The following is a 10488-nucleotide window of genomic DNA, read 5'->3' as shown; positions in this document are numbered from 1 at the left end:
AATAAATGGAAATTAAACAACACACTCCTGAACGACCAGTGGGTCAAAGAAGAAATCAAAAGGGAAATAAAAAATTATCTTGAAACAAATGAAAATGAAAATACAACATACCAAAACTTATAGGATGCAGGGAAAGCAGTTATAAGAAAAGGTTATAGATATAAATATCTACGTTAAAATAAAAGATCTCAAATAAGCAACCTTTGCTTTACACTTCTAGGAACTAGAAAAACAATAAATTAAGCCCAAAGTTAGCAGAAGAAAATAAACGATAAAGATTAGAACAGAAATAAATGAAATAGATACTAGAAAAACAATGGAAATTATCAATGAAATCAAGAATTGTTTTTTTTGCAAAGAAAAGCAAAATTGACAAAACTAGCTAGATTAACCAATGTAAAAAAGAGAAAGGATCCCATTAAAATTATATAAAAAGTGAAGCCTTGGAGCACCTGGATGGCCTAGTCGGTTAAGCATCTGCCTTCGGCTTAGGTCATGATCCCACGGTTCTGGGATCGAGTCCCGCATCGGGCTCCCTGCTCACTGGGGAGACTACTTCTCCGTCTCTCTCTGCCTGATGCTCCCCCTGCTTGTGTGCTCTCTGTCAGATAAATAAATAAAATCTTAAAAAAAAAAAAAAGTGGAGGCTTTACAGCTGATACCACAGAAATAAAAGGATCACAAGAGACTTCTGTGAAAAAGCACAGAGCGCTGAGTAAGACTGTAAAGCAAGAAGGTTTGGTGTTTTGAGGTCCAACTATTGACCGCAGTGACTAATAAGAAGCTGCCCTTGTGCTCTAGATGAGAGTTGTTGAAATCCTACTTATATGGAGAAAACCAAACACATTCACATATTTTTCTTTCTTTTTTTTTTTAAAGATTTTTATTAATTTATTTAACAGAGATAGAGAGCACAAGTAGGCAGAGCGGCAGGCAGAGGGAGAGGGAGAAGCAGGCCTCCCGCTGAGCAGGGAGCCAAATGTGGGGCTCGATCCCAGGACCCTGGGATCATGACCTGAGCTGAAGGCAGACACTTAACGACTGAGCCACCCAGGCGCCCCCACATATTTTTCAAAAGTTGGGAAGACAGCTTTTCACATCACAAAGGACATTTGTGTCTTCTTGCACATGCACAGTCTATCAAGACAGAATTCCATGGTCCCTTAGATGTTAGGTGGTTTTGTTTCATTTGAAACAGTATTTCTTCTCTCACTTAAGTTTCCTACCAGATTTTAAATGTATAGTATATGAGCACTGACACCATTTGTAAAACAAATGAACTCATAGCAAACATCAGTTGCCTCATCCCTGGAATCCAGTCACTCAGATCCAAATAGAACTAAAAGGTTTAAAAAGATATTTGTGAGGGGGCACCTGGGTGGCTCAGTCGGTTAAGCGGCTGCCTTCGGCTCAGGTCATGATCCCAGGGTCCTGGAATCGAGTCCCGCATTGGGCTCCTTGTTCCGTGGGGAGCCTGCTTCTCCCTCTCTCTCTGCCTGCCTCTCTGCCTACTTGTGCTTTCTCTCTCTGTGTCAAATAAATAAAATCTTTAAAAAAAAAAAAAAAGATATTTATGAGTAGGAGGAATGGAAAGAGCAAAGTGGTCAAGAGAAAGGATGAGATTAGGTGAAAGCTGCTCAAGTTAGGAAAAAACATCTTAGGAAAACATTTGAATTTTGAAACTGATAAAATCACAACCTTTGCTACCTGAAGTAACTCCATCTCTTAAATTCGTATTTTCTCCATTTAAGAGGGGAGGGAAGATTTTTTTTTTTTTGCAGTTCACAGAATTTTTTCCTATGGAAGTACAGTCTTGATTTCTTAAGCATGTACTCACCCAGTTAGAGAAACATTATCATACTCCAGATGGTGTTGTGAGATTTGGAGTCTCTCTGAATTGGGAGCTTCCTACATACTATGTTATCTTACCTCATCTACAAGCGTGCATTATAAAAATATTCATGGCTCTGGGGCGCCTGGATGGCTCAGTTGTTAAGCGTCTGCCTTCAGCTCAGGTCGTGATCCCAGGGTCCTGGGATAGAGCCCCACATCGGGCTCCCTGCTCCGCGGGAAGCCTGCTTCTCTCTCTCTCTCTCTTTCACTCCCCCTACTTGTATTCCCTCTCTCACTGTCTCTCTCTCTCTGTCAAATAAATAAACAAAAATCTTAAAAAAAAAAAAAAAATTCATGGCTCTGCAGTGTGAAGAGGCAACATGAGGATTTCAAAAGGCAGATGGAACAGCAGATAGAAGACAATCTAATTGTACTATAAAGATTTGGTTTCATAACCATCAAAGCTCATACAACTCCACTCTTGAGGATTCCACTAAATAGTATGAAAAACAGAAAATGTCTGACATCTAGGACCTGTCCTAAATTCAACTCAGTCCCATTTCCTCTTCATTTGCCACGAATAAATCCCTATGAAGAATATTCCAAGTCTAGGAAGCCACTCTAGATGGTCATCATTTTCCTGTGTCCCCCTTTCATGGAAGCTTAGTACACAGTCACTGCATACATTTAGTAAATTATCTGTGGCCAGGTGTGATCTTGTATCAGAGAGAGAGAGTAAACACATAGGGTAAAGCAAGAGAGTGATACAGCAAACAGAGGTGAGAGAAGGAGAGAAGAGGGAGAGAGAGAAGGAATAAGAGATGAATCATGTTAGAAATCACATAAAAAAAGCATTCAGAGTGTGGCACAATTCTAGAGAATGAGACATTTTTTTGTGGAAAACGTGAGATGTTTTCTGGTGAAAATCATATTTAAGTCAATTGTTTCTTTAAGGTATAGAGAATAAGCAGCTGTTCATTAGAAAAATAGGGGGCAAGCTGTAGTGAAGCTACAATCTAGATTGATGAAAACCCAGATTCTAAGACAGATGGGACAGTGAAAGTCTTCAGTAATGAGAAAAAGGACTGCTTAAAACTGCATGTCAGGAGGGGGCGCCTGGGTGGCTCAGATGGTTAAGCATCTGCCTTCGGCTCAGGTCATGATCCCAGGGTCCTGGGATCAAGTCCCGCATCGGGCTCCCTGCTCCTTGGGAGCCTGCTTCTCCCTCTGCCTCTCTCTCTCTCTCTGTCTCTCATGAATAAATAAAATCTTTAAAAAAAAAAAAAAAAAACAACTGCGTGTCAGGAACTGAACTAAAATACATTTTCTGACACAATTGAAATGGACTTGAGAATAATCAATACAGAATTCTAATAAAGGTTTACTTTGCTAAGCCAACAAAGTGTCTCTGTGCCCTGATGTAAAAGAATTGGTAGGAATGGTTTTGGGAAGCAGAATGGATTCACAAAGAAAACACAGAAACAGCAGTTACAGGAATGGCCTGGTGTGCTGTGCTCCATGTTGGGCTATTTCTCTCTGAATCCCAGTCTCTGCTGGGTTCTAAACCTGGTACTCCGCCTCTCATCAGGATAGCATCCATAGTTCCATTGTTAGAGCAGACGGCATGGCTATGCATTGAGGATCTTTATGTATGTGACTAGGACCCTCCCCCATCTTCTTTTTTTTAAATTTTATTTACTTTTTTTAAAGATTGTATTTATTTATTTGACAGAGAGAGACACAGTGAGAGAGGGAACACAAGCAGGGGGAGTGGGAGAGGGAGAAGCAGGCTTCCCGCTGAGCAGGGAGCCTGATATGGGGCTCGATCCCAGGACCCTGGGATCATGACCTGAGCCAAAGGCAGACGCCCAAGGACTGAGCCACGCAGGCGCCCCCTCCCCATATTTCTTCTAGAATCATGTGCTAATATCCTAAAACTCAGATTGAGAATACACTTGGATGATAATCAGTCACTGATCAGTTTCTAGAATCTAGAATTATCTTAAAGGTTCTGAATAATTACGAGGGGCTAAGAATAAGCAGTGAAGACTTTGCCCTTGTACCCTACAATCAAACAGAGTATGTAGATAGTGCCCCAAAATTTTTTCTCAAGTAACTAGGTGCAAGAAATTTTTATTACAAACCTATTTAATTATTTATTTATCTATTTTTTTTAAAAGATTTTATTTATTTATTTGAGAGAGAGAATGAGATAAGAGAGAGCATGAGAGGGGGGAGGGTCAGAAGGAGAAGCAGACTCCCTGCTGAGCAGGGAGCCCGATGCGGGACTTGATCCCGGGACTCCAGGATCATGACCTGAGCCGAAGGCAGTCGCTTAACCAACAGAGCCACCCAGGCGCCCCCAAACCTATTTATTTTTTTAAAGATTTTATTTATTTATTTTTGATCGCGTGCGCCGCACGAGAGAGAGAGAGAGAGAAAGAGAGAGAGAGAAAGAAAGAAAACAAGTTCGTGGAGGGACAGAGGGAGAAGCACATTCCCTGCTGAGCAGGGAACGGATGCAGGGGCTCATGCGGGGCTCGATTGCAGGACTCTGGGATCATGACTTGAGCCAAAGACAGACACTTAACTGACTGAGACACTCAGGTGCCCCTATAAACCTAGTATTTTTTTTTTTTTTAAACAGGAGAAAGTCAAATTTATTTATTTTTTTAAGATTTTACTTATAGGGGCACCTGGGTGGCTCAGTCGTTAAGCGTCTGCCTTCGGCTCGGGTCATGATCCCAGGGTCCTGGGATTGAGCCCCGCATCGGGCTCCCTGCTTGGCGGGAAGCCTGCTTCTCCCTCTCCCACTCCCCCTGCTTGTGTTCTCTCTTTCGCTGTGTCTCTGTCAAATAAATAAAATCTTTAAAAAAAAAAGACTTCACTTGTAAAAATATGGAATGCTTCACGAATTTGCGTGTATCCTTTCTCAAGGGTCATGCTAATCTCCGTATCGTTCCAATTTTAGTGTATGTGCTGCCCGAGCGAGCACCCTAGAAACCTATTTTGACATCAACTTTCACCCAGAGATCAAAGGGGAAAGAAGAGCTACTCAAACTCATGTACATTCCATGCCCCTAAATGTGTACATTTTCCCATTTAATTATATAAAAGCTTTTAATTAAAAGTGTGATCATTTCTATTTTTAATTTTATTTATTTAATTTTAATTAGGTTCCACACCCAGTGTAGGGCTCAAACTCAGGGCCTTGAGATCAAGAGTTGCATGCTGTACCGACTGAGCCAGCCAGGTGCCCCTCTATTTTTAATTTTTAATTAATCTATTTTATTTATTATTTTTTACGATTTTATTTTTTATTTATCTGACAGAGAAACAGTGAGAGAGGTGGGAGAGGGAGAAGCAGGCTTCCTGCTGAGCAGGGAGCCCGATGCAGGGCTCGATCCCAGGACCCCGGGATCATGACCCGAGCTGAAGGCAGATGCTTAACAACTGAGCCACCTAGGCGCCCCAGTTAATTAATCTATTTTTAAAAGATTTTATTTGAGGGCGCCTGGGTGGCTCAGTTGGTTAAGCGACTGCCTTTGGCTCAGGTCATGATCCTGGAGTCCCTGGATCGAGTCCCGCATCGGGCTCCCTGCTCGGCAGGGAGTCTGCTTCTCCCTCTGACCCTATCCCCTCTCATGTGTTCTCTCTCATTCTCTCTCTCTCAAATAAATAAATAAAATCTTTAAAAAAAAAAAAAAGATTTTATTTGAGAAAGAGAGTGAACACGAGTGTGGGGGGAGGGGCAGAGTGAGAAGCAGGCTCCTGGGAGCCCTATGCCGGGCTCCCTCTCCAGACTCCGGGGTCATGACCTGAGCTGAAGGCAGACACTTAACCGACTGAGCCATCCAGGCACCCCTATTTTTAAATTTTTTTTAAAATTTTTATTTTTTAATATTAATTTAATTTTATTTTTTAAAAGATTTTATTTATTTGAGAAAGAGGGAGAACACGCGCCAGGGGGCAGAGGGAGAGGGAGATGCAGAGCCCGACACGGAACTCGATCCCAGGACCCTGGGATCATGACCTGAGCTGAAGGCAGATGTTTAACCGACTGAACCACCCAGGCACTCCACCTATTTTTAGTTTTTAAAAGAAACTTATTTTAGAGGAATTTTAGATTCATAGCAAAATAGAGCAGTAAGTATAGGGAGTTCCTGTATAGTGCCTGCCTGTCCCCTGACACAGAGCCTCCCTGACTATGAACATCCTATATTAGAGTGGTGTATTTGTTATAATCAATGAACCTAAACTGACACATCATTATCACCCAAAGTTCATAGCTGAAATTAGAAATTGCTTTTGGTGTTGTATATTCTATGGATTTGACAAATGTATAATGATATGTATCATAATATCATACAGAATAATTTTGCTACCCTAAAAGTCCTTCATGCTCTGCATATTCATCCACTCCTTACTGTAAGCCCTGGCAACCACTGATCTTTTTACTGTGTCCAAAGTTTTGCCTTTTCCTAAGTGTTAAATAATTGGAATGACAAATATGTAGCCTTTTCAGATTATCTTCTTTCACTTAGCAGTATGCATTTTTGGTTCTTTTGTGTCTTTTCTGGCTTGAAAGTTAATTTCTTTTTAGTTCTGAATAATATTCCATTGTTGAATATACTAGGGTTTATGTATGCATTTATCTATTAAAGTGAATCTTGGTTGCTTCCCAGTTTGGGAACTATGAATAAAGCTGCTGTAACATCTGTGTGCCGGTTTTTGTGTGGACATGTTTTCAACCCATTTGGGTAAATACCAAGGAATGTGATAACTGGATTGTGTAGTAAGAGTATGTTTAGTTTTGTTAGACACTGTCAGACTACATTCCAAAGTGGTTATGCAAGTGTGCATTCCTACCAGAAATGAATGAGAATTCCTGTTGTTCACCTTCTCACCAGCATTTGATATTGTCAGTGTTTTGGATATTGGTGATTCTGTTAGGTATGTAGTAGTATCTCATTTGAATTTGTAATTTCTTAATGACATATGATGTTGAACATAATTTCATATGTTCAGTGGTGATATGTGTATCTTATTTGGTGAGGTGTCTGTTAAGGTCTTTAGTCCTTTTTTTTTTTTTTTTGTATTTTTTGCCCATTTTTTATAAAAGTGTTTTGTTACTGTTGGGTTTTAAGAGTTCTTTGTACATTTTTGATAACAACCTTTCATCAGATTTGTCTTTTGTAAATGTTTTCTTCTCATTTGTGACTTTTCTTCTTATTCTATTGACATTGTCTTTTGCTGAGCCGAAGTTCTGAATTTTAATGAAGTCCAGCTTTATCACTTCTTTCTTTCTTTTTTTTTTTTGAAGATTTTATTTATTTATTTGACAGAGAGTCACAGTGAGAGAAGGAACACAAGCAGGGGGAGTGGGAGAGGGAGAAGCAGGCCTCCCGCGGAGGAGGGAGCCCGATGTGGGGCTCGATCCCAGGACCCTGGGATCATGACCTGAGCCGAAGGCAGACGCTTAACGACTGAGCCACCCAGGCGCCCCCACTTATTTCTGTAATGAATTGTGCCTTTGGTTTTGTATTGAAAAAGTTAGCATCATACCCAAAATTATCTAAGTTTTCTCCTATGTTATCTTCTAGGAATTTTATAGGTTTTTTTGCTGTGCATTTAGGTCTATCATGCACTTTGAGTTCATCTTTGTAAGGGAATAAAGGCTATGTCTAGATTCTTTTTTTTTTTTTTTTTTGTATGTAGATGTCCAGTTGTTCCAGCATATTTGTTGAAAATATTATTTGTGCTCCATTGCATTGCTTTTGTTACATTGTCAAAGATCAGTTGAGTTTGTGGGTCTATTTCTGAGCTCACTATTCTGTTCCATTAATCTTTTTATCCTTTAGCCAGTAACACACTGTCTTCATCACTGTAGCTTTACAGTAATCTTGAAGTTGGGTAGTGTCAGTCTTCGACTCTGTTCTTCTTCTTCAATATTGAATTAGTTAGTATTTTGGCTCTTTTGCCTGTCCATACAAACTTTAGAATTAGTTTGTCAATATCCACAAAATAACTTGCTGGGATTTTTAAGATTGTGTTGAATACATAGGCAAATTTGAGGAAAACTGACATTTAGACAATATTGAGTCTTCCTGTTCATGAACATGGTACATCCATTTATTTAGTTCTTCTTTGATATCTTTAATCAGAATTTTATAATTTTCCCTATATATATCTTGTACATGTTTTGTTAGATTGATGCCTAAGTAATTTATTTTGACGGTACTAATAATGTAAATGGTAATATTTTTAATATCCAATTCCATTTGTTCATTGCTGGTGTGATACAGTGATTTATAAGGAATGTTATATTGTTATATATTATATCATTTCTTAGATATATTGGTCTTCATCCATAATTCCTGAAAATGCTTCAGAGCTATAAAGGTAAAATGAGTGTCTTGTTATTAATGAAGGTGATTTTTCCTTTTCAAACCCACCCAAGGTTCAGAGGCAAGGTGCCAGGAAGAGCAATCATGTGATAAAGGATTAGAACTTTCAGTCCCTATTTCCAACACCCTACCTTCAGGGAAGGAGAGAAGCTGGAGGTTGCATCATCCAATGGCCCGTGACTTAGGCAATCATGACTTTGTAATAAAGCCTTCATAAAGACCCAAGAGGACAGTCTTTTGGTCCTTTTGGAGAGGTTTCACACTTGGAGAACCAGGACGTTTCCATGTGCCACCAAGCCAGGCCCTAAGCTCCATGAGAACAGAAGGACCTCATTGAGTGATGTAAGAATTCTGGAGATGGATAGTCTTGACAGTTGCACTACAGTGTGAATGTACTTACTGCCACTGAATTGTACAATTAAAATGGTTAAAATGGTAAATTTTTCATGATGTATATTTTATCATAATAAAAAATATTAAAATAATAATTACTCAAAGATGACTTTCTAAAACGTTAAGTGTTTTTCACTAATAAATTTTAATTTTTGAAAAAAACTTATCTTAGAGCAGTTTTAGGTTCATAGAAAATAGAGCAGAAATTACAGGGAGTTCCTATATACTGCCTGACTGTCCCCAGATGCACAGCCTCCCTATATTAGAGTGGTTCATTACCTAAATTGACACATCATTATCACCCAAAGTTCATAGAGTTCACTTTTGGTGTTGTACCTTCAGCATTTTGGAGTTCTGAGGTAGGAGGATCTCTTGGGGAAACATAAACAAAATATCCTGCTAACCCAGAAAACCTTTGCACACAAGTAGAAGGAAAGAAAACAAAACAGTTTTACTATTAATAAGCATTAAAACAGATGTGATGTGCATCACAGGCAATCCAATAAAGAGATTGTGAAGTCAGTAAGAAATCTCACTTTTTTATACAGTCAGGCAGATACAACCTATTACTTAACATGTTCTTCTTCTTTTTTTAAAGATTGCAGTTATTCATTTGACAGAGAGACAGCAAGAGAGGGAACACAAGCAGGGGGAGTGGGAGAGGGAGAAGCAGGTTTCCCGATGAGCAGGGAGCCCGATATGGGACTCGATCCCAGGGCCCTGGGACCATGACCTGAGCCAAAGGCAGACGCTTAACGACTGAGCTACCCAGACGCCCCAAAGATTTTATTTATTTTCGAGAGAGAGAGTAGGTGAAGGACAGAGGGAGAGGGAGAGAGAATCTTGAGCAGACTCCTCTCTGAGCATGGAATGTGACAGGTGGCTCGATCTCATGACCCTGAGATCATGACCTGAGCCAAAACCAAAGGTTGGACACTCAAATGACTGAGCCACCCAGGCACCTTTCACGTTCTATTTTATAATTGTATATACTGATCCCTTCTTTTTTAATATCAGTTCAGAAATCCTGCAGATTTAGAGGTGACTCCTTTTGTGAGAAACACTGTGACCTGGTCTACAGAAACCACAACAGTACAATGGAATGTTATATCAGAATCACCTGGAAAATTGTTAAAACACAGATTCTAGGCCTTGACCACAGAATCTCTGTTTCACTAGGCTAGTTTCTGAAATGAGAATGAGCATTTCTTTTTAAAAAATTTTTTATTGTTATGTTAATCACCATACATTACATCATTCGTTTTAGATGTAGTGTTCCATGATTCATTGTTTGTGCATAACACCCAGTGCTCCATGCAGAACGTGCCCTCTTTAATACCCATCACCAGGCTAACCCATCCTCCCACCCCCCTCCCCTCTAGAACCCTCAGTTTGTTTTTCAGAGTCCATCGTCTCTCATGGTTCGTCTCCCCCTCTGATTTCCCCTCCTTCATTCTTCCCCTCCTGCTATCTTCTTCTTTTTTTTTCCCTTAACATATATTGCATTATTTGTTTCAGAGGTACAGATCTGAGATTCAACAGTCTTGCACAATTCACAGCACTTACCAGAGAAGAATGAGCATTTCTAACAAATCACCAGGTGACATGAATGGTAAAGGTCTAGGAATCAAACTTGAAAACCAGGATTCGATGAAAAACGAGGCTGCCTAGTTCCAGGCCTTGTAGTCCACCACAGTGAAAAATTGCAGATTCCTAGAGGCAGAGCCAAAGTTTCTCACATACATCCCCTCAGTGTCTCTGCAGTGAGCAAGTCAGGCTAATGGCCAACCTGGCTGGAGTCCTCAACTGCTGAGGAGCCCTGTGAAGGCTCCACCTACCAAAGCTATCTAGCCAC

The 10488-nt window shown here is 40.0% G+C and overlaps 1 non-coding gene across 1 annotated transcript; it reads right to left on the bottom strand.

Moving 5' to 3' along the window:
- Positions 1 to 4725: 4725 nt before the first annotated feature.
- Positions 4726 to 4828, bottom strand: LOC117998389. The gene has a single exon (XR_004675981.1). It is a non-coding gene; the product is annotated as a U6 spliceosomal RNA (small nuclear RNA).
- Positions 4829 to 10488: the final 5660 nt, after the last annotated feature.

The sequence above is a fragment of the Mirounga leonina genome, unplaced genomic scaffold (genome assembly GCF_011800145.1).
Source record: "Mirounga leonina isolate KUSES-001 unplaced genomic scaffold, KU_Mleo_1.0 Mir_376, whole genome shotgun sequence".
Classification (NCBI taxonomy): domain Eukaryota; kingdom Metazoa; phylum Chordata; class Mammalia; order Carnivora; family Phocidae; genus Mirounga; species Mirounga leonina.
Note: the sequence above shows the minus strand (reverse complement) of the source record. Positions and strands in the feature narration are given on the sequence as shown.